Raw genomic sequence first — 27,065 nt, 5'->3', positions numbered from 1 at the left:
GGGGTAATTGTCATTTAATATCACCCGCACTCCAGCAGGGGAGCAGCGGATCGTAGCTCTGAAGTACTTTAACATATCAAGGCCCATAATGTTGTCCGGCGTGTTCGGGGCAAGCAGAAACGGACAGGGTGCAGAAAAAGAATCAACCTGAAATGTGAGGGGCCGCGAAAGAGGGCTTCGGGAGAGTGTACCATCAAACCCTACCGATGTAACCATTAAGCCAGATGGGGGAGCCCTCGGAACCAATTGTTTAGACAGCGCACTACGAGTCGCTCCTGTATCCACTAGGAACTGATCAGTAGAACCCAAAACCTCAGCTGATACGTAAGGACCCTTCTGATCAACCGGCACCTCAACTGATTCTAACCCCCATCCAACGCATGCTAGAATCATGGTACCCAGAACGGTCAATCCCCGACACTTGATACTGGTTTTGTCGATCGAAAACATTAGGCCTATCTCGTTGCTGCCCGGCAGGGTCAAAACGAGCGTGATCGACAGAATTCCCTCTAAAATTCGAGAAACCCCCTCGACCTCTCGGGCCACCCTGATTGTGTCCCTGACGCGAAGCATGCAACGCCGGGCAATCTCTGGCCCAGTGTCCCGATTGCTTACAATACGCACATTGATTCCTGTTCAAATCAGATCGGCCCGAGGGAGGACCATAAAATCCTCCCCTACCTCTATTGACACCCCGTCGGGGCGGGCCATATACTTGCGCTAACATCACCTTCGTTTTTAAATCCTTCGATTTCTTCTCCTCCTGCCCCTTCGCTTCTTGCTCCTGGCGTTCATAGTACTGGGCTATAGTCAGGAGGGCTGTCGGGGTCGCAGTGGACCAAGAACTTTCACTCGCTTTTAGGCGGGTTGCGATTGCCGGTAGTAAATTCGCCACATATTTATCAGCAAAAAGGTGTCGACCCGTATCATCCGTAAGTGACTGACCACTAAAATCATGAAACGTCTCCTCAAAGCGCGTAAAGAAATCTGCAACTGATTCATCAACTCTCTGCTTACACGAGGCTAGCATATTCCAATCAATCTTTTTAGGGGGAATGATTGTCTTCAACTTAGTCAGAATAGCAGCAGGGAGATCTAAGATAAGCTGAGGTGGTTTCTGCGCGGGCTTCCTCTCCCTATCCTCATCCTCAAGCTCAGACCACCGAGCCTTAAAAGCGGCAACATCGTCCACCTTCCGCACAGATCGCCACATATCTGGTGGTAAAATAAGCCCAAAGAACAAATCTATATCTGCTAAGGTCATAGTACAAGAATTCAAGGCCCCCTCGACTTCTTCGTAAAAGGCCGCTGGATTCTTGCGGGGATCAGGCAACGCATTCTTTAATGCCATGACGTCAGCCCTGTGCCAGGGAGTATAAACCCAATTATACACAAAATATCCCTTAGCATCGGCGGAGGTAATATCCGAGCTAGTCCCCGCTCCTTTAGGAGGAACATACAAAGGCGCCGCCTCTCGCATTGGTTTAGCATGCACTAGGTCGCTCTTATCTGACTGAGAGGTGGATGAGTGGCCATCTCCGGCATGCGAATCCGACTGCTTCTCCTCCTCAGCTTGTTGGCGTGCTTTCTCTTTAAGGTCCCTCACCGCGTCCCGCAACGCAAACAGCCGCCGAACCGCATCCGGCGCCTTAGAGGGAGAGAAAACACCATTACGCAATGCTTTAGCATCTAATACCACATCGTCAGGCTCAAAGACACTGGAATATTTCCGGAAAGCAGCAATCACTTCCTCAGAAAAGTGGCCCAAAAAATACAACCTCTCTCTATCCTGCCACAACTCCCAGGAATTCAACAACTCAGCAAGGGATAACTTGCCCTTAAGTGCACGATAGGAAACTTGCCGAAGCTCACCCATTCGGTCAGCCGATAACATGGACCGCGTGTCCACCTTACCCGAACCCGATCCAGAATCTTGTGGCCTCGGGGCAGACGCGCCGACATAAGGAGGCGGAGAACGATCTAATAAATAAAAATCATCGTCATGATTATTAAGGACAGGATAAAGTGACTGACGAACAGCATATTGACCCGAGACTTGCAACCTACGCTCTTTCTCTTGCCTCTCCGTCTGTTCTCGCTCCTCCCGACGCTTTGCTTCCTGTGCTCTCACATGATCATTCTTCCGTTGCTCTTTATCAAACAGCGCTTTCTCACGTTTCTCTCGCTCACGCACTTCCTTCACCCATAATCGCACACATTCAAACATGTCTTGACGAGCACGCCGCTTACACATACACTGTTCCACATACTCAATCTTACGCATATCAAACGACCCATACAACGGCCACCATAACTCAGGATCCTTTCTGGTATATTTCCTCCATACTGTGCTGTACATTATGGAGGAAAGACCATGCTTCACATACATATCCCTATTAGGAGTCCCCTCAGGGGGGGCTGGAGCAGATTCCTCGAGGTTTAACCGGTTTCCAAAACAGCAGCACCACTTACGGAGTGCGCTAAAAGCAGGCATGCTCAAAAATAATGCAAAATATGCAGTATTATCAAAAATGGCACTTAAACGTTGTGCCGTTCAAAGTTACACAGTTCCGGAGAAATATCTCCACATTACCTGCCTATATGTGTTGCAACGCATATATTCTCACAATAGCCAATACAAGATATGACCGGTCATCACAAATCAAACTCAAAGAGCCAAACCAGGCTTCAAAAACTCGGAGCAAGTACCGTACAACGGTTCTTACCAATCAAGAGTCCAGATTCCAACTGCCAAGCTCCAAAATTCGCCCAAACGGCTGTCACGGCAGGACCGACAGAAGAGGTCTCAGTCGAGGACCGGCGCCACCCAGATGGTCAGCTCGGAAGGGAAGGAAGAAAAACCTCGGGATGCCAGGACTAAAATGCCTCTGGCAGTGATCACATCCCCGGCCAAATTCCTCACCTTCGTCGCCACCAATCCTTCGAGCATCCGAGTCGCCGATGAGCCCCACGTGACGGGCGCCAATTGATGAATACAGGCCCCAGCTAGGCCCGCAGGACACAAGGGTTCGCTCTCCTGCAATGGAATCTATAAGGAAGTTGGCACGGAAACTGCAAAGTACAAAGACAAAGTTTATTAACCCTTAAGGGTGGTCCTACAATCCATACAACACCCTTCAGTATTGCATAGAGTAGCACAAAGAACTTGCATACACGGTCCCCTTTTATACACAACAGAGGGGCTCATAAGTGGGTGGATACAACATGAGGCAAGGAATGTTACCTTTTATGGACATTTTCGATACAAGATCAATATGTGGGCGGAGCTGACATACTCCTTGAGCCCGCGAAAACATGGTCAAGCAAGGACTAACTGATAACAGATGTGGTCAAGCCTGGGCATGCGCCAGGCGGACAAAGGAACTATTTATAGACTGTTACTAGGCAGATTACAAGAGCAACTAACACGAAGATAGGACTCTTCTCGTGTTGAGCACGTGGAGACATGACAATACAAAATGGAGTCCAGACTTTAGTCAACATAACGAAAGAGACAATTCATGTCTTTAGTAAATGCTTAATCACATCGTGGTTTCAATTTACAACAGACGACCCTTTCAGCATTTACTGAAGACATCCGGTTTGTTAGGATAATCATCGTATATGTCAATTGTCATCATTTCTTCTACTTCTTTAGCTAAACGTTTCTGATAAGTGACATTGGCAATAGCTTTCTTATCAGGAATACAGAATGATACACATAAGGAACTGAGCAAGGGACCACATTGGACACAGATGCAACAAGAAAACAGAACTGCTATAATTATACAGAGACCAGTTAAAACCTTCCAACCCCAAGCAGTGATCAATGCCCAAAACCATCCAGAAAAGGACCAAGTGCCGTTTTCTGTATGGATTTCAGCTGCAATTTTATGCAACCTGTTGATAGCATTATAGACTGATGGCGTGTGGTCAGGGATAAACACACAGCAACTACTTCCGATAATTTTACAAGCTCCACCTCGGTCAGCTAACATAACATCTAACACCATACGATTCTGCAATGCAACAATTCTAGTAATCTGCAATTCTTCCGTAAGATTCCCAAGAGCAGCAGCGGTTTGGTTTGTCACAGCCTCTACCACTCTTGTTAACCTTCTAACTTTCCTACTATTTAAGGCAGCTCCAACGAAGAAAAACAATCCTAAATTAAAATCAATGTACTGCTGCAGACTGGTGTCAGTCTGATCCACATCATCAATTGATAGAGTACGTTTATACCTATTTACAGTCACATTATTTAACAACTTCAAATCCTTATGATAGGATGCAGGTGCCAAAAATACAGGAGGCAATAGGAAGGCTACATAACATACTCCGGACCAACCGGCTGGCAAACGGTAATAACCTTTATTTCCACATACGAAGTATGTATTATGGGATGCTAAGAAGGTACTGTTATTCAACCCGTCGATGTTTAATATGGTAATGCAATCACTAACACCAACAGGAATATAACCCACACTCTGGACACACAGGTCCGCTTGAGCTTGAGCCACTTGAATCACAAATCTGTCTTTTCCCACAGTGTCTCTGGTGTTCGTGAAAATATAAGGAATCGATTCATTGTCTGGTCGATACTCTTCCCATTCCCAAATTGTCCCATTCGCTTGCGGATATCCATCTTTATCCTGATGACATTCTTTATTGAGTCTGAAGAGTAATCGTCCCACTGTGGGTTTCCGGGTGGCAAAAAGCAAAGTGTACCATGCTCTACAAGAGCCATTATGAGAGAAAGGAAGAGGTATGAATGGCGTTCCTCCTTTCTTCTGATGAGCTGGCATCATACCACATATCCAACAGTTCGTAGCATTCGTGGCAACGTAGGTATGATGCAACATCTGGATGAAAGTGTTATTCAAATAAGACTGACGATGCTTCAATTCTTGATACGGAAGGGTATAGAAGTAGTGCTCCTCAGGCACTGGAGTGGTCAACACAAGTAACTCTCGAGCAGGAGTCACATCCTCCACAAACCATGTGGTTATCCCAACAATAGCTACTGTGAGCATAAAACCTGTTGCACAAATAATTTTCTTTTTCTCCATGTCAGAATAAAGAATCAATATCTTCCTGAAACTAAAAGGCTTGTCAGAACTCTTCCCCTTGGGCAGCGGTCGATTTCTTCACCAACGGGCCAAGACGGGTGTCGCTACACTAATGCAGGGCTGATCCCCCCCCCCTTGCCTCATTGGCTCTCCGTTTCACTAACCCAAGGGCCGTTCTGACAACATGTCCCGATACTGAAGAGTTCACTTCCTTGGCCTGAGATGATATCGATTTCCTCCAGGAGTCGCGTGGTCCGGAAAGAGCTCCTCAGCGTCGTTCGGTTCCACAGCACGGCCTTTCTCTGTGGTCAGAATCTCTCGTTGATCGGTCAATACAGCAGGCTCCACCAATCCAGGCGGTACTTTGCGGCAGTGCAGGGAATGGATCCAATTCTTTCTGTTGGAAACTCGCACAGCCGTCCTCGTTGCAAGTAGGACTTGCTCAGGACCAACCCATCTCGGCTCCAGGCTGTTCGTCCTGTCAAAGATTTTTATCATGACATAGTCGCCAGGCCGGAGACTATGTCCTTCACCGGTGGACCGATCAGGGAGCGCCTCCCGGACCTGTTGATGAATAGAAACCAAGTTATCCGTTAACTGCGCCAGATAATCATTCATCATTACACAAGGTACATCATACACAGTCTTAGGTTTTGGTGGACCCCAAATATTCATTAGACGTCCAAAGACAATCTCGTACGGTGTAAGACCGGTTCGAGAGTGCGGTACCGATCTAATTGACAATAACGCCAGCGGTAAAGCATCTGGCCAAGTCAAAGATGTCGAAGCTTGGATTTTAGCGATCTTGAGCTTCAGTGTACCATTATACTTCTCGACTAGTCCTGCAGATTGAGGGTGAAACACTGCGTGGAACTTCTGGGTGATGCCCAGACCCTTCAAAACATACTTTATAACATCCGCTATAAAGTGGGGTCCGTTATCGCTCCACAGAAGTCTACAAACGCCATATCGAGGGAAGAACTCCTTCAACAGCATCTTGGCGGTAGTCATTGCAGTATTGTCTTTCGTAGGGTATGCCTCAACCCATTTGCTAAAGGCACAAACCACTACTAGAACATACTTCAAATGGTTACAGCGCTCAAGCTGGATGTAATCCATCTGCAAAACCTCAAAGGGTGCAGTAGGCGTTACAAATCCTCCTGCTGGAGTTCGAGTACCCTTTCCTGGGTTGTACCTCAGACAGATCATACAGGTCTGCACCACTCTCTTTGCCGTGCTAGCAATCTCTGGATGCTCCCAGACTTGGGTAAGCAATTTTACAATTGCGGAAGCTCCAACATGTGCTAGCCCATGTGCCATCTGAACCATAGGTTGTACAAAAGCCGTGGGTAATTTCCATCTATCCATCTGCTTATTTCTCCAGCAACCCTCATCATCCAATTCTCCCTCACTGGACCATTGCTCCCGTTCTTTATCAGAAGCGGTCCTCTGTATTCCTCGCACTTCTTCCTTCGCATCGTGCCATCTTTCTACTTGCGACTTCACTACATACATGGCAGTAGCACCGGGCTGCATCGCAGTCTCCCGTGCCACCCGGTCTGCTAACGCATTCCCTTCTCCAACTTTATCGACTACTCTCCTATGGGCGCTACATTTAACGATGGCAATTTTCTTCGGATATGTCAATGCAGTTAAAAGATTACGAACTAACTCCCCATGCATTATTTGTACTCCATGTGACGTTAAAAACCCTCTCTCCTTCCAGAGCAGGCCGAAATCGTGCGCTACTCCGAAGGCATACCGGCTATCTGTATAAACATTCACACACAATCCTGTACTGAGCTCACATGCTCGTGTTAATGCTATCAGTTCCGCTGCTTGAGCTGATTTCTGTGGTATGCGTGCTGTCTCCACTATCGTTTGCAATGTGGTAATTGCATACGCTGCTGAAGTCGTACCATCTGGTAGCTTCAGGCATGACCCGTCCACCCACAGTTCTCTATCTACATCTGGAAAGGGCGTATCCTGGAGATCAATACGACCCTTTGTTTGTTCCTCAGTCACAAGAATACAATCATGTGCTTTCCGTGCCTCAGACTGAGTCTCGGGGTACGGCAACAATGTGGCCGGATTTAACGTTACGCACCTTTTTAACGTAATATGAGGAGCCAAAAGCGTCAGCTCATATCCCGTTAAACGGGCACTGGTCAAATGCTGCGTCTTTGTCTGATTAAGCAGGGCATCAACAGCATGGGGGACTAATACCAACAGCTTATGAGATAACACAATTCCCTCGCTTTGGCGTATTGACACAGCTGTCGCAGCAACCGAGCGAAAACAACCAGGCAATGCTCGGGCAACAGGATCAAGTACAGCCGAAAAATATGCACAAGGGCGCTGCTTGTCGCCGTGCATCTGCACTAAAACTGATAATGCACATCCATCTTTCTCATGCACATACAGCGAAAAAGGTTTGGTATAATCAGGAGTCCCTAACACTGGTGCTGAACAGAGGGCCTGTCGCAATTTCTGGAAGGCAGTGTCACACTCATTCGTCCAAGGAAGCGGAATAGGTGTGTCTTTTGTCAAAAGGGCTAACAATGGCTTAGCTATGTGTGAAAACCCTAGTATCCATTGCCTACAAAACGAAACAAGACCGAAAAATGCACGCACGTCCTTCTGCGTGGACGGCGTCGGCGTGTCCAGAATTACTTGGACACGATCTGGTGTGAGTGCACGCCCCTCCTTAGACAAAAGGTGACCCAGATAAGTCACCTTTGGTCTACAGAACTGTAACTTTTTCCGAGATACTTTGTGATTGTGGGATGCCAAAAAGGAAAGCAAAGACAACGTACTCGTTTCACACAACTCCGGAGTGTCGGCCGTCAGCAAGATGTCATCGACATATTGAATGAGGGCGACACCCTCGGGCAGAACAAAGGAGTCCAATTGTCTTTTCAAAGCTTGACTGTAAATGCTAGGGCTTTCCGTGTAGCCCTGAGGGATTCTACAAAATCGGTAAGACCTATTATTTAGAGTGAAACCAAAAAGGTATCGACTATCGGGATGAATAGGAATTGAAAAGAAGGCATTTTTCAAATCAATAACTGAAAACGTGGTCGCCGTAGGCGGGACCAAAGTAAGCAACGTCGTGATATCAGAAACCACTGGGTACTGAGGTATTACGATCTTGTTCACTTCTCTCAAGTCAATTATAAACCGATAGACTTTAGCATCCGTATCCTTTTTCAAAATGGGTAGAATCGGGCTATTACAGACGTTGTAGGGAACTTCCTCCACTACTCCCACCTTAATCAAATCCTGCACAATCTGTATAAGAGCCTCTTCCCCCTCCTGCGAAATACGATACTGTGGAAGGCGTGGTAACACCGCCCCCTCCTGGACACTAATGTGAACAGGCGGAATCACCATCTGTCCCACATCAGTATCCGAAGTGGCCCACAAAGCACAAGGGAGGGTAGCTAACACAGCATCTTCTGCAACCACACACATCCGTTCAGACCGGGGGTAATTGTCATTTAATATCACCCGCACTCCAGCAGGGGAGCAGCGGATCATAGCTCTGAAGTACTTTAACATATCAAGGCCCATAATGTTGTCCGGCGTGTTCGGGCAAGCAGAAACGGACAGGGTGCAGAAAAAGAATCAACCTGAAATGTGAGGGGCCGCGAAAGAGGGCTTCGGGAGAGTGTACCATCAAACCCTACCGATGTAACCATTAAGCCAGATGGGGGAGCCCTCGGAACCAATTGTTTAGACAGCGCACTACGAGTCGCTCCTGTATCCACTAGGAACTGATCAGTAGAACCCAAAACCTCAGCTGATACGTAAGGACCCTTCTGATCAACCGGCACCTCAACTGATTCTAACCCCCATCCAACGCATTCCTATGCATGCTGAGAATCATGGTACCCAGAACGGTCAATCCCCGACACTTGATACTGGTTTTGTCAATCGAAAACATTAGGCCTATCTCGTTGCTGCCCGGCAGGGTCAAAACGAGCGTGATCGACAGAATTCCCTCTAAAATTCGAGAAACCCCCTCGACCTCTCGGGCCACCCTGATTGTGTCCCTGACGCGAAGCATGCAACGCCGGGCAATCTCTGGCCCAGTGTCCCGATTGCTTACAATACGCACATTGATTCCTGTTCAAATCAGATCGGCCCGAGGGAGGACCATAAAATCCTCCCCTACCTCTATTGACACCCCGTCGGGGCGGGCCATATACTTGCGCTAACATCACCTTCGTTTTTAAATCCTTCGATTTCTTCTCCTCCTGCCCCTTCGCTTCTTGCTCCTGGCGTTCATAGTACTGGGCTATAGTCAGGAGGGCTGTCGGGGTCGCAGTGGACCAAGAACTTTCACTCGCTTTTAGGCGGGCTGCGATTGCCGGTAGTAAATTCGCCACATATTTATCAGCAAAAAGGTGTCGACCCGTATCATCCGTAAGTGACTGACCACTAAAATCATGAAACGTCTCCTCAAAGCGCGTAAAGAAATCTGCAACTGATTCATCAACTCTCTGCTTACACGAGGCTAGCATATTCCAATCAATCTTTTTAGGGGGAATGATTGTCTTCAACTTAGTCAGAATAGCAGCAGGGAGATCTAAGATAAGCTGAGGTGGTTTCTGCGCGGACTTCCTCTCCCTATCCTCATCCTCAAGCTCAGACCACCGAGCCTTAAAAGCGGCAACATCGTCCACCTTCCGCACAGATCGCCACATATCTGGTGGTAAAATAAGCCCAAAGAACAAATCTATATCTGCTAAGGTCATAGTACAAGAATTCAAGGCCCCCTCGACTTCTTCGTAAAAGGCCGCTGGATTCTTGCGGGGATCAGGCAACGCATTCTTTAATGCCATGACGTCAGCCCTGTGCCAGGGAGTATAAACCCAATTATACACAAAATATCCCTTAGCATCGGCGGAGGTAATATCCGAGCTAGTCCCCGCTCCTTTAGGAGGAACATACAAAGGCGCCGCCTCTCGCATTGGTTTAGCATGCACTAGGTCGCTCTTATCTGACTGAGAGGTGGATGAGTGGCCATCTCCGGCATGCGAATCCGACTGCTTCTCCTCCTCAGCTTGTTGGCGTGCTTTCTCTTTAAGGTCCCTCACCGCGTCCCGCAACGCAAACAGCCGCCGAACCGCATCAGGCGCCTTAGAGGGAGAGAAAACACCATTACGCAATGCTTTAGCATCTAATACCACATCGTCAGGCTCAAAGACACTGGAATATTTCCGGAAAGCAGCAATCACTTCCTCAGAAAAGTGGCCCAAAAAATACAACCTCTCTCTATCCTGCCACAACTCCCAGGAATTCAACAACTCAGCAAGGGATAACTTGCCCTTAAGTGCACGATAGGAAACTTGCCGAAGCTCACCCATTCGGTCAGCCGATAACATGGACCGCGTGTCCACCTTACCCGAACCCGATCCAGAATCTTGTGGCCTCGGGGCAGACGCGCCGACATAAGGAGGCGGAGAACGATCTAATAAATAAAAATCATCGTCATGATTATTAAGGACAGGATAAAGTGACTGACGAACAGCATATTGACCCGAGACTTGCAACCTACGCTCTTTCTCTTGCCTCTCCGTCTGTTCTCGCTCCTCCCGACGCTTTGCTTCCTGTGCTCTCACATGATCATTCTTCCGTTGCTCTTTATCAAACAGCGCTTTCTCACGTTTCTCTCGCTCACGCACTTCCTTCACCCATAATCGCACACATTCAAACATGTCTTGACGAGCACGCCGCTTACACATACACTGTTCCACATACTCAATCTTACGCATATCAAACGACCCATACAACGGCCACCATAACTCAGGATCCTTTCTGGTATATTTCCTCCATACTGTGCTGTACATTATGGAGGAAAGACCATGCTTCATATACATATCCCTATTAGGAGTCCCCTCAGGGGGGGCTGGAGCAGATTCCTCGAGGTTTAACCGGTTTCCAAAACAGCAGCACCACTTACGGAGTGCGCTAAAAGCAGGCATGCTCAAAAATAATGCAAAATATGCAGTATTATCAAAAATGGCACTTAAACGTTGTGCCGTTCAAAGTTACACAGTTCCGGAGAAATATCTCCACATTACCTGCCTATATGTGTTGCAACGCATATATTCTCACAATAGCCAATACAAGATATGACCGGTCATCACAAATCAAACTCAAAGAGCCAAACCAGGCTTCAAAAACTCGGAGCAAGTACCGTACAACGGTTCTTACCAATCAAGAGTCCAGATTCCAACTGCCAAGCTCCAAAATTCGCCCAAACGGCTGTCACGGCAGGACCGACAGAAGAGGTCTCAGTCGAGGACCGGCGCCACCCAGATGGTCAGCTCGGAAGGGAAGGAAGAAAAACCTCGGGATGCCAGGACTAAAATGCCTCTGGCAGTGATCACATCCCCGGCCAAATTCCTCACCTTCGTCGCCACCAATCCTTCGAGCATCCGAGTCGCCGATGAGCCCCACGTGACGGGCGCCAATTGATGAATACAGGCCCCAGCTAGGCCCGCAGGACACAAGGGTTCGCTCTCCTGCAATGGAATCTATAAGGAAGTTGGCACGGAAACTGCAAAGTACAAAGACAAAGTTTATTAACCCTTAAGGGTGGTCCTACAATCCATACAACACCCTTCAGTATTGCATAGAGTAGCACAAAGAACTTGCATACACGGTCCCCTTTTATACACAACAGAGGGGCTCATAAGTGGGTGGATACAACATGAGGCAAGGAATGTTACCTTTTATGGACATTTTCGATACAAGATCAATATGTGGGCGGAGCTGACATACTCCTTGAGCCCGCGAAAACATGGTCAAGCAAGGACTAACTGATAACAGATGTGGTCAAGCCTGGGCATGCGCCAGGCGGACAAAGGAACTATTTATAGACTGTTACTAGGCAGATTACAAGAGCAACTAACACGAAGGTAGAACTCTTCTCGTGTTGAGTACGTGGAGACATGACAATACAAAATGGAGTCCAGACTTTAGTCAACATAACGAAAGAGACAATTCATGTCTTTAGTAAATGCTTAATCACATCGTGGTTTCAATTTACAACATGAGTACTATCTGATACTACATGAGGGAGATAATGTATCTCTTTTTTTTCGTAAAGGTGCATGATATAATGTAACCCAAAGGATATTCTTACTCTTGCTTTATAAGCTGGATGAAGTCAGCCAATCGCATGTTGCATACAAACCTATCTCCCACTGTGAAAGTATCTACAAGGTGAAACTATACAACTTTTTAGATAAAGATTTAACTCTTACCACATGTTTTTTCATTTCTGGCTTTCAGAGATTGTTAAACTATTAAGTCAGAAAGAGATTTAACTTTTGGCCTGTTTGTCAAGTCTTCCACACACTTCATACTCTTACTATGATGACAATCTACACTTTATGTACACGCCTGGTTACACTGAGGTTCGAGTACCCCACCTGTACGTTTTGGAAAGGTTTTGTCACTTTATTTATCAATAAATCACCATGCCTAATTTTGGCCACTCAGGTTTTATTGCCAAAGCTGTGATTGCTCTTTCCAATTATTGCACCCATGGATTATTTGGAAGGTCTTTACCATCAACTACTTTGCTGAGTTGGAATTTTAGAATTACAGCTCTGAAGTGTTTCATGCTGTAGCAATATTTTAGAGAAACAGCATATAGGCAAGGTGATAACAAGCATTTGCAATGTAATAGGTCAATGCATTCACACATGTTTGAGCTATTGGCATTGTAAATGACAATGCCTTTTATTTTTGTTTTGGGTTTTAAAGCATAAATAAAAGCCATTGTCATGAACAATACTAATAGGTTAAACTCCTGCAAATGTGAGACCTATTGCATTGCAATGAAGGGCCTTCTCAACTGCTTGTTAGATTTTAAATATCAGAGGAAGACACCGGCCTGCGACGTCTTAAAATTGTGCAGTGAAGAAGAGGTGTAAGTGTTGTAAATTACACAGACACAAAGTGTGAAGTGAGAGTTACAAATGAACCAAGCTATAAACATTAAAAAAACCGGTCTAACACCATTTGCTCTGTGATTACACTGTCGCGGCTCAGGAGAAAGAGTGGGAGAGGGGGTATTTCCTGCCCTCTCCATGACTTGAGTGTGCAGTGTGGCATTGCTTAATGCCATTGCTATCTCTGGCCACATAAAAAACACTCCAACTGTAGTAGGGCGCTGGATTCACCTCCTGGTGCAGGGCGGGCTGTGCTTTATGGCAAGCATGGAGGGAGGGAGGGATGGTCTCGGATGCATCTCCAGCTGATAGTGGTGGTGGTATTGATATTGGTATTGGTGGTGGTGGTATTGGTAGTGGTGGTATTGCTGGTGCTGGTATTGGTGGTGGTATTGGAGGTGGTGGCATTGGTGGTATTGGCGGTGGTGGTATTGGGGGCAGTATTGGTATTGGTGGTGGTGGGATTGGTGGTGGGATTTGTGGTGGTGGTACTGGTATTGGTGGTGGTGGTATTAGTGGTAGTATTGGTATTGGTGGTGGTACAATTGGTGGTGGTATTGTAGGCAATAGTGGTATTGGTGGTGGTGGTTGTATTGGGGGTGGTATTGGTGGTGGTATTGGTGGTGGGGTGGTATTAGTGGTGGTGGTATTAGTGGTAGTATTGGTGGTGGTATTGGTGGTGGTGGTGGAATTGGTGGTGGTATTGGTATTGGTGGTGGTGGTGTTGGTATTGGTGGTGTTGGTATTGGAGGTGGTATTGGAGGTGGTGGCATTGGTGGTATTGGTGGTGGTGGTATAGGTGGCAGTATTGGTATTGGTGGTGGTGGTATTGGTGGTGGTGGTACTGGTATTGTTGGTGGTGGAATTGGTGGTGGTATTGGTGGTGGTGGCATTGGTGGTGGTATTGTTGGCAATGGTGGTATTGGTGGTGGTGGTTGTATTGGTGGTGGTATTGGTGGTTTTGGCATTGGTTGTAGTGGCATTGGTGGTGGTATTGGTGGTGTTATTGGTGTTGGTGGTGTTGGCATCGTATTGGTATTGGTGGTGGTAGTTTCGGTGGTGGTATTGGTGGTCGTATCGGTGGTGGAGGTACTGGTATTGGTGGTGGTGGTATTGGTGGTAGTATCGGTATTGGTAGCAATGGTGGTGGTATTGTTAGCTGTAGTGGTAAGGGTGGTGGTGGTTGTATTGGTTGTGATATTGGTAGTGGTGGTGGTATTGGTGGTGGTGGGGGTGGTATTGGTAGAGGTGGAATTAGTGGTAGTATTGGTATTGGTGGTGGTGGTGGTGGCTTTGGTGGTGGTATTGGTGGCGGTATTGGTATTGGTGGTGCTGGTATTGGTGGTGGTATTGGAGGTGGTGGTGGTAGTATATTGGTGGTGGTATTGGTGGTGGGGGTACTGGTATTGGTGGTGGTGGTATTGGTGGTGATGGTACTGGTATTGGTGGTGGTGGCATTTGTGGTGGTATTGTTGGCAATGGTGGTATTGGTGGTGGTGGTTGTATTGGTAATGGTATTGGTGGTGGTATTGGTGGTGGTGGTATTGGTGGTGGTGGTATTGGTTCATGGTGGTATTGGTGGTGGTGGTGGCATTGGTGGTGGTGGTATTGGTTGTGGTGGCATTGGTTGTGGTGGTATTGGTATTGGCGGTGGTGGTATTGGAGGTGGTATTGGTATTGGCAGTGGTATTGGTAGTGGCGGTATTGGATTGATGGTGGTGGTATTGGTGGTGGTGGTATTAGTGGTGCTGGTGGTATTGGTGGTGATATAGGTGGTATTGGTTGTGGTGGCATTGGTATTGGTGGTATTGGAGGTGGTATTGGTATTGGCAGTGGTATTGGTAGTGGCAGTATTGGATTGGTGGTGGTGGTATTGGTGGTGGTGGTATTGGTGTTGGTGGAGGTGGTATTGGTGGTGGTGTTGGTATTGGTGGTGTAATTGGTATTGGTGGTGGTGGTACTGGTATTGGTGGTGGTATTGGTGGCAGTATTGGTATTGGTGGTGTTGGTATTGGAGGTGGTGGCATTGGTGGTATTGGTGGTGGTGGTATAGGTGGCAGTATTGGTATTGGTGGTGGTGGTACTGATATTGGTGGTAGTATTGGTGGTGGTGGTACAGGTATTGGTGGTGGTGGTGGCATTGGTGGTGGTATTGTTGGCAATGGTGGTATTGGTGGTGGTGGTTGTATTGTTGGTGGTATTGGTGGTGGTGGTATGGTTGGTGGTGGTTTGGTGGTGGTGGTGGTATTGGTGGTTTTGGCATTGGTTGTAGTGGCATTGGTGGTGTTATTGGTGGTGGTGGTGGTATTGGTAGTGGTATTGGTGGTGGTGGTTTTGGTGGTGGTATGGTTGGTGGTGGTATTGGTAGTAGTGGCAGTGGTATTGGTGGTTGTATTGGTATTCGTGGTGGTATTGGTGGTGTTGGTATTGGTATTGGTGGTGGTATTGGAGGTGGTGGCATTGGTGGTATTGGTGGTGGTGGTATTGGTGGTGGCATTGGTGGTGGAGGTACTGGTATTGATGGTGGTGGTATTGGTGGTAGTATCGGTATTGGTAGCATTGGTGGTGGTATTGTTGGCTGTAGTGGTAAGGGTGGTGGTGGTTGTATTGGTTGTGATATTGGTCGTGGTGGTGGTATTGGTGGTGGTGGGGTTGGTATTGGTGGTGGTGGAATTAGTGGTAGTATTGGTATTGGTGGTGGCAGTGGTGGTATTGGTGGTGGTATTGGTGGCGGTATTGGTATTGGTGGTGCTGGTATTGGTGGTGGTATTGGTGGTGGTAGTATATTGGTGGTGGTGGTGGTACTGGTATTGGTGGTGGTGGAATTGGTGGTGGTATTGGTGGTGGTGGTACTGGTATTGGTGGTGGTGACATTGTTGGGGTATCGTTGGCAATGGTGGTATTGGTGGTGGTGGTTGTATTGGTGGTGGTATTGGTGGTGGTGGTATTGGTGGTGGTGGTATTGGTTGGTGGTGGTATTGGTGGTGGGGGTGGTATTGGTGGTGGTGGTATTGGTTGTGATGGCATTGGTTGTAGTGGTATTGGTATTGGCAGTGGTGGTATTGGAGGTGGTATTCGTATTGGCAGTTGTATTGGTAGTGGCGGTATTGGATTGGTGATGGTGGTATTGCTGGTGGTGGTATTAGGGGTGCTGGTGGCACTGGTGGTGGTATAGATGGTATTGGTAGTGGTGGCATCGGTATTGGTGGTGGTGGTATTGGAGGTGGTATTGGTATTGGCAGTGGTATTGGTAGTGGCGGTATTGGATTGGTGGTGGTGGTATTGGTGGTGGTGGTATAGGTGTTGGTATTGGTGAAGGTGGTATTGGTGGTGGTGTTATTGGTGGTGGTGGTATTGGTGGTGGCACTGATGTTCATGGTATTGGTGGTGGCGGAGGTGGAGGTGGTGGGATTGATGGTGATGGTGGTATGGGTGGTGACAGTATTGGTGGTAGTGGTGGTGGTGATATTGGTGGTGGTATTGGTGGTGGTGGTAATGGTGGTGAAGGTGGTATTGGTGGTGGTGGTATTGGTGGTGGTGGCATTGGTTGTGGTGGTGGCATTGGTGGTGGTGGTGGTATTGGTGTTATTGGTGGTGGTATTGGTGCTGGTGGTATTAGTGGTGCTGGTGGTATTGGTGGTGATATAGGTGGTATTGGTTGTGGTGGCATTGGTGGTGGTAATATTGGTATTGGTGTTGGCGGTATTGGATTGGTGGTTGTGGTATTGGTGTTGGTATTGGTGTTTGTATTGGTGGTGGTGTTATTGGTGGTGTTGGTGTTGGTATTGGAGGTGGTATTGGTATTGGCAGTGTTATTGGTGGTGGCAGTATTGGATTGGTGGTGGTGGTATTGGTGTTGGCACTGATGGTCATTGTATTGGTGGAGGTGGTGGGATTGCTGGTGGTGGTGGTATGGTTGTTGATAGTATTGGTGGTATTGGTGGTGGTGGTATTGGTGGTAGTGGTATTCGTGGTGGGGGTGGTATTGGTGGTGGTGGTGGTGGCATTGGCTGTGGTGGTATTGGCGGTGGTGGGATTGGTGTTATTGGTGGTGGTATTAGTGGTGTTGAAATTAGTGGTGCTGGTGGTATTTGTGGTGATATAGGTGGGGTTAGACCTGGCACCTTGGCGTGGGTTTCCCTTCCACTTTTTGATGGTGTGCCTCGATTGTTTTGCTGGTGTTGTCCGCTCAGGGCACTGCGCCACGGCTAATCCGTGCCGCAGTGCAAGTGCTCCCTAGGTAAAGTGTACCTGTAATTGGTGTTCATGATTGGCTTATTGGATTCACTGTCAGTCCCCAGTAGAGTGCACCAGGGGTGCCAGGGCTTGTGAATGCCAATGCTGCTGGTGGGCTTGCAGCGCTGGTTGCGCCACCCACAGAAAGCGGCCGTGTAAAATGTGTCTAGGGTCTGCCACCGCAGGCGCGGTCTGGGACCGTCGCGCTGACTGCGCAAGTGCCCCCACTTACCAGTCCCTAAACCTTCCCTTACCTACATATTAGCCACCCCTCTGGTAGGCCCAAGGGCAGGGTGCATTGTAGGCATAAGGTAGGACATGCCCTGATGTGTGTGGCATGTCTTAGTAGTTAATTACAGCCATTTTCGTTTTTCACTATTGAAGGCTACCTGCTCTCCATAGGCCAGAGTGGGCTGCTGGGATCACGCCAACGCTGTGACCCCAGTGGACTCAGAGAGCATGGTAGAATGTCAAGTTTAGTATGCCTGAACTCAGAATAATGAAATACTTCTTGTAGTCAAGTTTATTTTAATATCCTGGGTTTGTAAATACTACTTTTAGAAAGTTAGTATTTACTGACCTGACCATTTCAGTCCGCCTCTGCTGTGTGTGTGTGTTCTGCCTAGCAACAGTAAGGAGCAGGGTTGGGGAGTCCCCAGAGACAGGTTGGACACCAGGATGGGTGGGAGGAGTACACCTTGACTCTTGAATAGACCTGTGCTCTACCACCACAAAGCCGGCGCCGCCCCCCGTGGGGCGGCTGATGTCTCTGCCCTGCTGCTGAAAGGAAAGAGCAGAGTCACCATAACAAAGTGCTCCAGAACTGGACTGAGCCAGGCCCAGGCCCCCTGGCGCTAAAGAACAAAAGAATCATGGTATAAAAGTAGGAGCCTGGCTCCTAAGAAATCAGAATCCTGTTTTACCACAAAGAACCTCTGCCCGACTAGAAGGAGAAGGAGACGCTGGAGGAGCTGGCCTGCTGCTTGCCTTGCTGAGAAAGGAGAGGAAGAGACTACTGAGAAGACTTTGCTGCTTTGTGCTTTAAACATTCTCCAAGGGCTTGATCTGAGCTTGCCCCCTGAACTGAACCCCAGGACCAGTGGGTTCTCTGTGCTTTTGCTCGTCCTCCGATTCGAGCCGTGTGTGCATCCCGCTGGAAAGAGACTGCGCCCCTCATCACCCCTCCTAGGGCCGTGACACTCAGGAGTTTGCCTGCCTCAACCCCGTGAGAGCCCCGCTCCGTCCGGAGCCGCTCTCTGTCCCCGGGCTAGGTTGCCTGCACCCCTGTCACCGCCTGCCACTGAAGCGCGCTGAACGCGCTATCACCCCTCCCGCCGGAAACCGTCCGACGACTGTGATCTACGCCGGGTCATCCAGCTGCACCGACCGTGCCCTGGGACCCCGCTTCGCTATCCCCGGACATCTCAGGCCGCGCCGCCCCCGCTGTGGAGACCCCCCCTGCACCGCCGTGCTGAGGGTCGCTGGCCGCGCCTGCCTACCTGCCCACACCCGCTGATCGAGGACCCAAGACCACTTCCCAAGCTGAGAGTCGCACCGACCTGGGCCGACTCTCCACATCACTGAAGAAGTTCCAGTATCGGGCTCGGGGCCCGCAACGCCTTATTTCCCCGTTCGCAGGAGTCGATCTCTGTAAGTACTGGAACCACAAGTAACATTTGCAAGAGACTGCAAAGTATCTATTTGAAGCTACGAACAAAGAACATTTGCCTGCTTTACAACCTGGTGGCATAGCGAAAACGTTATTGGTCTTGTGATAAGTCTGCTGAGATATATATACCTATTTTTACATAAAGAAGCGTATTTTTCTACATATCCAAGTCTGGTGTCCGTTTCTGGGGGATTGATGTATTTACTGTGTGTATGATTGTAAGTGCTTAACCAACAACGCCTGAGGAATCGCCTTGGCTGCTCACGCCACGCACCTAGAGGGTGAGCAAGGGTCATTCAAAAGGGGTTATCCTGCGCCCTGACGTGGAGGAGAGGGTTCCTGCTTGACACAAGGGCAACCTTGCGCCAACCAGAGATCCCCGACTCTAACATTGTTGGCAGCGGCTGGGATTTCGGATTTGCATTTGTAATTTGCATACAGTGAATTATTAATCACCAGATAGTGAGAGCAGACCAAGTAACGCAGCCACAGGTTTTCATTTTTGAACTGTTGAGACATCGACCATTACTGCAACCATGCCTGGCTCACTCTCTGCTGGAAGAGCACACTCTGTGATTTCTGGAATGGATGAGGTGGATTGGGAAGGACTGGGAGGCTACACGATAGAGCAATTGAAAGGCTACAGTGTAAAATTCAGAGTTCCCCATGCTGGATTCAAGAAGAAGGTCCAGTACACCAAGGCGTTGAGAGCCTGGAAGGAGTCAAGAGACCCACAGAATGCGGGGGACATCGTTCCACCCGACAACCTTGGGGAACCCAGCAGAGTCCGGTCGCCAGAGGAGCTGGCAGACAGGGCAGCAGACAGGGCGCATGCAATGGAGATGGCAAAGTTGGCAGGACAAATGGAAATGGAAAAGCAGAAGTTGGCCCTGGAGGCACAACAACGCCAAATGGATCATGATATAAGATTGAAGGAGTTGGAGCTGAAGGCGAAAAGTTTGGACACCGCTCCTTCTGGTGGCAGCACTCCACCGGTGCAGGTAGAGTCCAAGGTGTACATCCCCAAAGATGTAGTAAAGGAGTATTTTAGAAAGGATGACATAGGGCAGTGGTTTAGAGCCTATGAGGTGGCCATGTCTTCACACCGGGTCCCTGAGAAAGACTGGGGAGCGGGGTTGTGGGGAAGGTTCCTTGCTGAAGGGCGTGACACACTGTTAGATTTACCCTTAGATCTCCAAGCCTCATACCCCCATATGAAGGAAGCTTTAATGACCAGGTATGGGTTAACTCCTGAGCTATATAGACAGAGATTCAGGGAGACTAAGAAGATCCCTGAGAGTACGTATGTGGAGTATGTAACTTTTTTCTGCAGAGCACTGGATGGTTGGGTGAAGGGTAGCAAAGTGAATGATTATCAAGGGCTGCTTGATTTAATTGCATGGGAGCACTTGTCCAGTCAATGTTTTCCTGAGCTACGCCAGCACCTGATTGATAGCAAGCTGTCCAACCCGAGGAAGCTTGCTGAGGAGGCGGACCGCTGGCTCAGCACCAGGGTCCACAAGGGTCAAGTGGGAGACTCCGCCAAAGGTGGGCAGGGTCCCCAGCAGAAGAATGGGGAGGACAGGGGTAAACAGAAGGGGTTCCAAAAAGGCCCCCAAAGTAGTTCCCAAGGGAACCAGCAGAAGGGTTCTCAGCCTCCCCCGCCCCCGCAGCAGAACGGGGCCCCGACATGTAGGCCTGTTCCAAAGGGGCCCTTCAATTGTTACAGGTGTGGTGACCCGGGTCACATTGCCTCTGATCCTAAGTGTCGCCTGTTTGGTAAGACCGCACCCACTGGTGCTCCACCCCGGCAAGTAGCTAGTGTTAACTTTGGGGAGGAGGTAGCAGTCCAGGAGGGTGGGGGTCCCGGGCAGATGGCCCTAGTCTCGCTAGGAGACAGTGAGATGGTCCCTGAAACCTACTTACCCTCTAACACTAAGAAATATGGGCAAGTAGTGACCATCAATGGAAAGAAGGTTGAGGCTCTTAGAGATACAGGAGCCAGCGTGACCTCGGTGAGGCAACACCTGGTGTCTCAAGAGCAGATTGTACCCAATGCCTACTGTAGGGTTGTCAATGCTGACAACATAGAGAGTCGTTGTCCAATGGCTCAAGTTCCCTTTGAGTGGGGGGAGGTCTCTGGTACTCTACAAGTCGCTGTGAGAACTGACATGCCTGTAGACTGTCTGCTAGGGAACGACCTGAAGAGCTCCCCTTGGGAAAAGGTGGAGAAGACCACGCATCTGAGGATGGTGGGTCTGCCCGACTGGGCGTGCGTGACCACCCGGTCAATGGCAGCCAGTAGGGGTGTTGAGAGGGTCCTGGAGCCTGAGGGAGAGGTCCAGGAACCGGCCTTAGGGAGAAGGCGCAGGAGGCGCGGGAAACCGGCCCCCGAAGTTCCCACGGCCCAGGAGGAAGTAGACCCTGAGGGGGATGCTCTGGAGCCTACCGGGGAACAGATTGCCGAGCTGGGAGACTTGCCTGAGCTGACCCATTGGCAGCAAGAAGGAGGTCCCTCCAGGGAGGAATTCTGCAGGGAGCAGAAAGAATGCCCTTCTCTCGTGGGTATGTGGCAGCAGGCTGCAGACCAGGCCAATGGTGTTCAGGCCAAAACACACTACGTGTACTGGGAGAGTCACCTCCTGTATTCCGAGCCTAAGGCTGCTGAACCTGGGTCAGCCCGTGTGCTGGTGGTACCCCAGAAGTTCAGAACCTTCCTACTGGGGCTGGCTCATGATGTGCCTTTAGCAGGACATTTGGGGATGGACAAGACCTATGACAGGCTTGTCACCCACTTTTACTGGCCCCAAATGCATAAGAATTCAGATTCCTACTGCAGAACCTGTCAGACTTGCCAGGCAAGTGGTAAGAGCGGAGGGAAGCACAAGGCTCCTCTGCAACCTTTCCCTGTGGTCGGTACGCCATTCCAACGAGTGGGTATTGATATTGTGGGGCCTCTGGACCCCAAGACAGCCCTGGGCAACAGGTTCATCCTGGTCTTGGTGGACCATGCCACCCGGTACCCTGAAGCCATCCCTCTGAGGACAGTGACGGTCCCCGTGGTGGGACGAGCACTGATGGGAATTTTCTCCCGAGTGGGATTCCCTCTTGAGGTGGTGAGCGACAGGGGGACCAATTTCATATCCACATATATGAAATCCCTGTGGAAGGAGTGTGGGGTAACTTACAAGTTCACCACTCCTTACCACCCCCAAGGAAATGGGTTGGTTGAGAGATTCAACCGAACCCTCAAAGGCATGATCATGGGCCTGGATGGTCCAATGAGGCGTAAGTGGGACGTCCTCTTGCCATGCCTGCTCTTCGCTTACCGAGAGGTGCCACAGAAGTCTCTAGGATTCAGCCCCTTTGAGCTTCTGTATGGTCACCCGGTAAGAAGACCTCTGAGTTTGGTAAAGGAAGGCTGGGAGCAATCTCCCAGGAAACCTCCCCAGAATGTATACAGTTACATGCTGGCCTTCCGAAACCAGACTAGGCGTTTCAGGCAACTTGCTGAGGCAAATCTGGAAGCCAGCCAGGAGGAGATGAAGCGGTGGTACGACCGGAATGCCACTCTGGTAGAGCTTCAACCTGGACAAAAGGTGTGGGTCTTGGCCCCAGTGGAGCCTTGTGCACTTCAGGATAAGTGGACAGGTCCATTTGAAGTTGTGGAGCGCAAAAGTCCTATCACCTACTTGGTGGACATGCGGTCTCCCAGGAACCCTTTGAGGGTCCTACATGTTAACCGCCTTAAGCCCCACTTAGAGAGGACCGAAGTGGGCATGCTGCTGGCCACTGATGATGGAATGGAAGAGGAGACGGAGCCTCTTCCTGACCTCTTAGTAGCCTCTGAGAAAGATGGGTCAGTGGATGGAGTTAACCTCTCACCCACCCTGACGCCTGAACAACAGGAAGATTGCCGCCACTTGCTGGGGCAGTTTTCCGATAGGTTCTCCCTGGTTCCTGGTGTCACAGATTGGTGCGTCGATGATGTGGACACAGGAGACAGCTTACCTGTGAAGCACAAGGCTTACAGGGTAACTGACAGGGTCAGAGCTTGCATCAAGGAGGAGGTCTCCAAGATGCTTGCGCTAGGGGTGGTTGAGTCCTCCAGCAGTCCTTGGTCCAGCCCCGTGGTCGTGGTCCCCAAAGCTGCTGCACCGGGAGCCACACCTGAACTCCGGTTCTGTGTGGACTACAGAGGACTCAATTCAGTAACGAAGACTGACGCGCACCCCATCCCCAGAGCTGATGAGCTCATTGATCGGCTGGGGGCTGCCCGGTTCCTCAGCACGTTTGATTTAACGTCTGGGTACTGGCAGATCGCCTTGACCGATGGGGCCAAAGAGAGGTCAGCATTCTCTACACCAGATGGGCACTTCCAGTTCCGAGTCATGCCATTTGGAATGAAGAATGCCCCTGCCACCTTTCAGAGGTTGGTCAACCAGGTACTGGTTGGGCTGGATGCGTTCAGTGCCGCCTACCTGGATGACATCGCAGTGTTCAGTGCCACCTGGCCCGAACACCTGCGCCACCTCTGGGAAGTGTTGATGGCTCTGCGCCGAGCAGGCCTCACGATCAAGGCAAGCAAGTGCCAGATCGGGCAGGGTTCCGTGGTGTACTTGGGACACCAAGTGGGGAGTGGCAAGGTGGCACCCTTGCAACCCAAAATTGAGACCATCCTGGCTTGGGAACCCTCCAAGACGCAGACCGCAGTGAGGGCCTTCCTGGGGATCACTGGGTACTACAGGAGGTTTGTCAAGGGCTATGGAACGATTGTTGCCTCCTTGACAGAACTGACTTCCAAGAAGCAGCCCAGGAACGTGATCTGGACTGACACCTGTCAGAAAGCTTTCGACACCCTGAAGACTGCCATGTGCACGGCGCCCGTGCTCTTGGCCCCTGACTTCTCCAAGGAATTCCTAGTGCAGACAGACGCTTCAGAGCATGGTGTAGGGGCTGTTCTCTCACAGATGACTGAGGAGGGCTGGGACCAACCCGTAGCCTTCATCAGTAGGAGGTTACTTCCACGGGAAAGTAGGTGGAGTGCAATTGAGCGAGAAGCATTTGCTGTGGTCTGGGCGCTGAAGAAGCTAAGACCCTACTTGTTTGGGTCTCACTTCCGGGTTCAGACGGACCACAGGCCCCTCAGATGGTTGATGCAAATGAGGGGTGAGAACCCGAAGCTGTTGAGGTGGTCCATCTCCCTACAGGGTATGGACTTTACGGTGGAACACCGTCCTGGTACAGATCACACCAACGCTGACGGTCTGTCCAGGTATTTCCGCCTTAGTGACGAGGAACCCCCTGGGCAAGGGTAGTTCTCCCCACATTTCAGCTGGAGGGGACACGTGTTAGACCTGGCACCTTGGCGTGGGTTTCCCTTCCACTTTTTGATGGTGTGCCTCGATTGTTTTGCTGGTGTTGTCCGCTCAGGGCACTGCGCCACGGCTAATCCGTGCCGCAGTGCAAGTGCTCCCTAGGTAAAGTGTACCTGTAATTGGTGTTCATGATTGGCTTATTGGATTCACTGTCAGTCCCCAGTAGAGTGCACCAGGGGTGCCAGGGCTTGTGAATGCCAATGCTGCTGGTGGGCTTGCAGCGCTGGTTGCGCCACCCACAGAAAGCGGCCGTGTAAAATGTGTCTAGGGTCTGCCACCGCAGACCCTGTGCGCGGTCTGGGTCCGTCGCGCTGACTGCGCAAGTGCCCCCACTTGCCAGTCCCTAAACCTTCCCTTACCTACATATTAGCCACCCCTCTGGTAGGCCCAAGGGCAGGGTGCATTGTAGGCATAAGGTAGGACATGCCCTGATGTGTGTGGCATGTCTTAGTAGTGAATTACAGCCATTTTCGTTTTTCACTATTGAAGGCTACCTGCTCTCCATAGGCCAAAGTGGGCTGCTGGGATCACGCCAACGCTGTGACCCCAGTGGACTCAGAGAGCATGGTAGAATGTCAAGTTTAGTATGCCTGAACTCAGAATAATAAAATACTTCTTGTAGTCAAGTTTATTTTAATATCCTGGGTTTGTAAATACTACTTTTAGAAAGTTAGTATTTACTGACCTGACCATTTCAGTCCGCCTCTGCTGTGTGTGTGTGTTCTGCCTAGCAACAGTAAGGAGCAGGGTTGGGGAGTCCCCAGAGACAGGTTGGACACCAGGATGGGTGGGAGGAGTACACCTTGACTCTTGAATAGACCTGTGCTCTACCACCACAAAGCCGGCGCCGCCCCCCGTGGGGCGGCTGATGTCTCTGCCCTGCTGCTGAAAGGAAAGAGCAGAGTCACCATAACAAAGTGCTCCAGAACTGGACTGAGCCAGGCCCAGGCCCCCTGGCGCTAAAGAACAAAAGAATCATGGTATAAAAGTAGGAGCCTGGCTCCTAAGAAATCAGAATCCTGTTTTACCACAAAGAACCTCTGCCCGACTAGAAGGAGAAGGAGACGCTGGAGGAGCTGGCCTGCTGCTTGCCTTGCTGAGAAAGGAGAGGAAGAGACTACTGAGAAGACATTGCTGCTTTGTGCTTTAAACATTCTCCAAGGGCTTGATCTGAGCTTGCCCCCTGAACTGAACCCCAGGACCAGTGGGTTCTCTGTGCTTTTGCTCGTCCTCCGATTCGAGCCGTGTGTGCATCCCGCTGGAAAGAGACTGCGCCCCTCATCGCCCCTCCTAGGGCCGTGACACTCAGGAGCTTGCCTGCCTCAACCCCGTGAGAGCCCCGCTCCGTCCGGAGCCGCTCTCTGTCCCCGGGCTAGGTTGCCTGCACCCCTGTCACCGCCTGCCACTGGAGCGCGCTGAACGCGCTATCACCCCTCCCGCCGGAAACCGTCCGACGACTGTGATCTACGCCGGGTCATCCAGCTGCACCGACCGTGCCCTGTGACCCCGCTTCGCTATCCCCGGACATCTCAGGCCGCGCCGCCCCCGCTGTGGAGACCCCCCCTGCACCGCCGTGCTGAGGGTCGCTGGCCGCGCCTGCCTACCTGCCCACACCCGCTGATCGAGGACCCAAGACCACTTCCCAAGCTGAGAGTCGCACCGACCTGGGCCGACTCTCCACATCACTGAAGAAGTTCCAGTATCGGGCTCGGGGCCCGCAACGCCTTATTTCCCCGTTCGCAGGAGTCGATCTCTGTAAGTACTGGAACCACAAGTAACATTTGCAAGAGACTGCAAAGTATCTATTTGAAGCTACGAACAAAGAACATTTGCCTGCTTTACAACCTGGTGGCATAGCGAAAACGTTATTGGTCTTGTGATAAGTCTGCTGAGATATATATACCTATTTTTACATAAAGAAGCGTATTTTTCTACATATCCAAGTCTGGTGTCCGTTTCTGGGGGGATTGATGTATTTACTGTGTGTATGATTGTAAGTGCTTAACCAACAACGCCTGAGGAATCGCCTTGGCTGCTCACGCCACGCACCTAGAGGGTGAGCAAGGGTCATTCAAAAGGGGTTATCCTGTGCCCTGGCGTGGAGGAGAGGGTTCCTGCTTGACACAAGGGCAACCTTGCGCCAACCAGAGATCCCCGACTCTAACAGGTGGTATTTGTTGTAGTGGCATTGGTATTGGTGGTGGTGGTATTGGAGGTGGTATTGGTATTGGCAGTGGTATTGGTGGTGGTGGTATTGGATTGGTGGTGTTGATATTGGTGGTGGTGGTATTGGTGTTGGTATTGGTGTTGCTATTGGTGGTGGTGTTATTGGTGGTGTTGGTGTTGGTATTGGTGGTGGTATTGGTGGTGGTATCGGTGGTGGTGGTATTGGTAGTGGTGGTATTGGTGGTGGTGGTATTGGTGGTGGTAGTTTTGGTGGTGGTATTGGTGGAGGTATTTGTGGTGGTGGTGGTATTGGTGGTGGTGGTATTGTGGTATTGGTGGTGGTGGTATGGGTGGTGGTGATATTGGTGGTGGTGTATTGATGGTATTGGTGGTGGCATTGGTGCTGATGGTGGTATTGGTGGCATTGATTGGTGGTGGTATAGGTGGTATTGGGGTGGTGGTATTAGTGGTGGTGGTATTAGTGGTGGTGGTATTAGTGGTGGTATTGGTGGTGGTATTGGTGGTGGTGGTGGTGGTATTGGTATTGGTGGTGGTATCGGTGGTGGTGGTATTGGTA

The sequence above is a fragment of the Triturus cristatus genome, chromosome 4_2, assembly GCF_964204655.1.
Source record: "Triturus cristatus chromosome 4_2, aTriCri1.1, whole genome shotgun sequence".
NCBI classification, from domain to species: Eukaryota; Metazoa; Chordata; class Amphibia; order Caudata; family Salamandridae; genus Triturus; species Triturus cristatus.
This window is presented reverse-complemented; position numbering follows the sequence as displayed.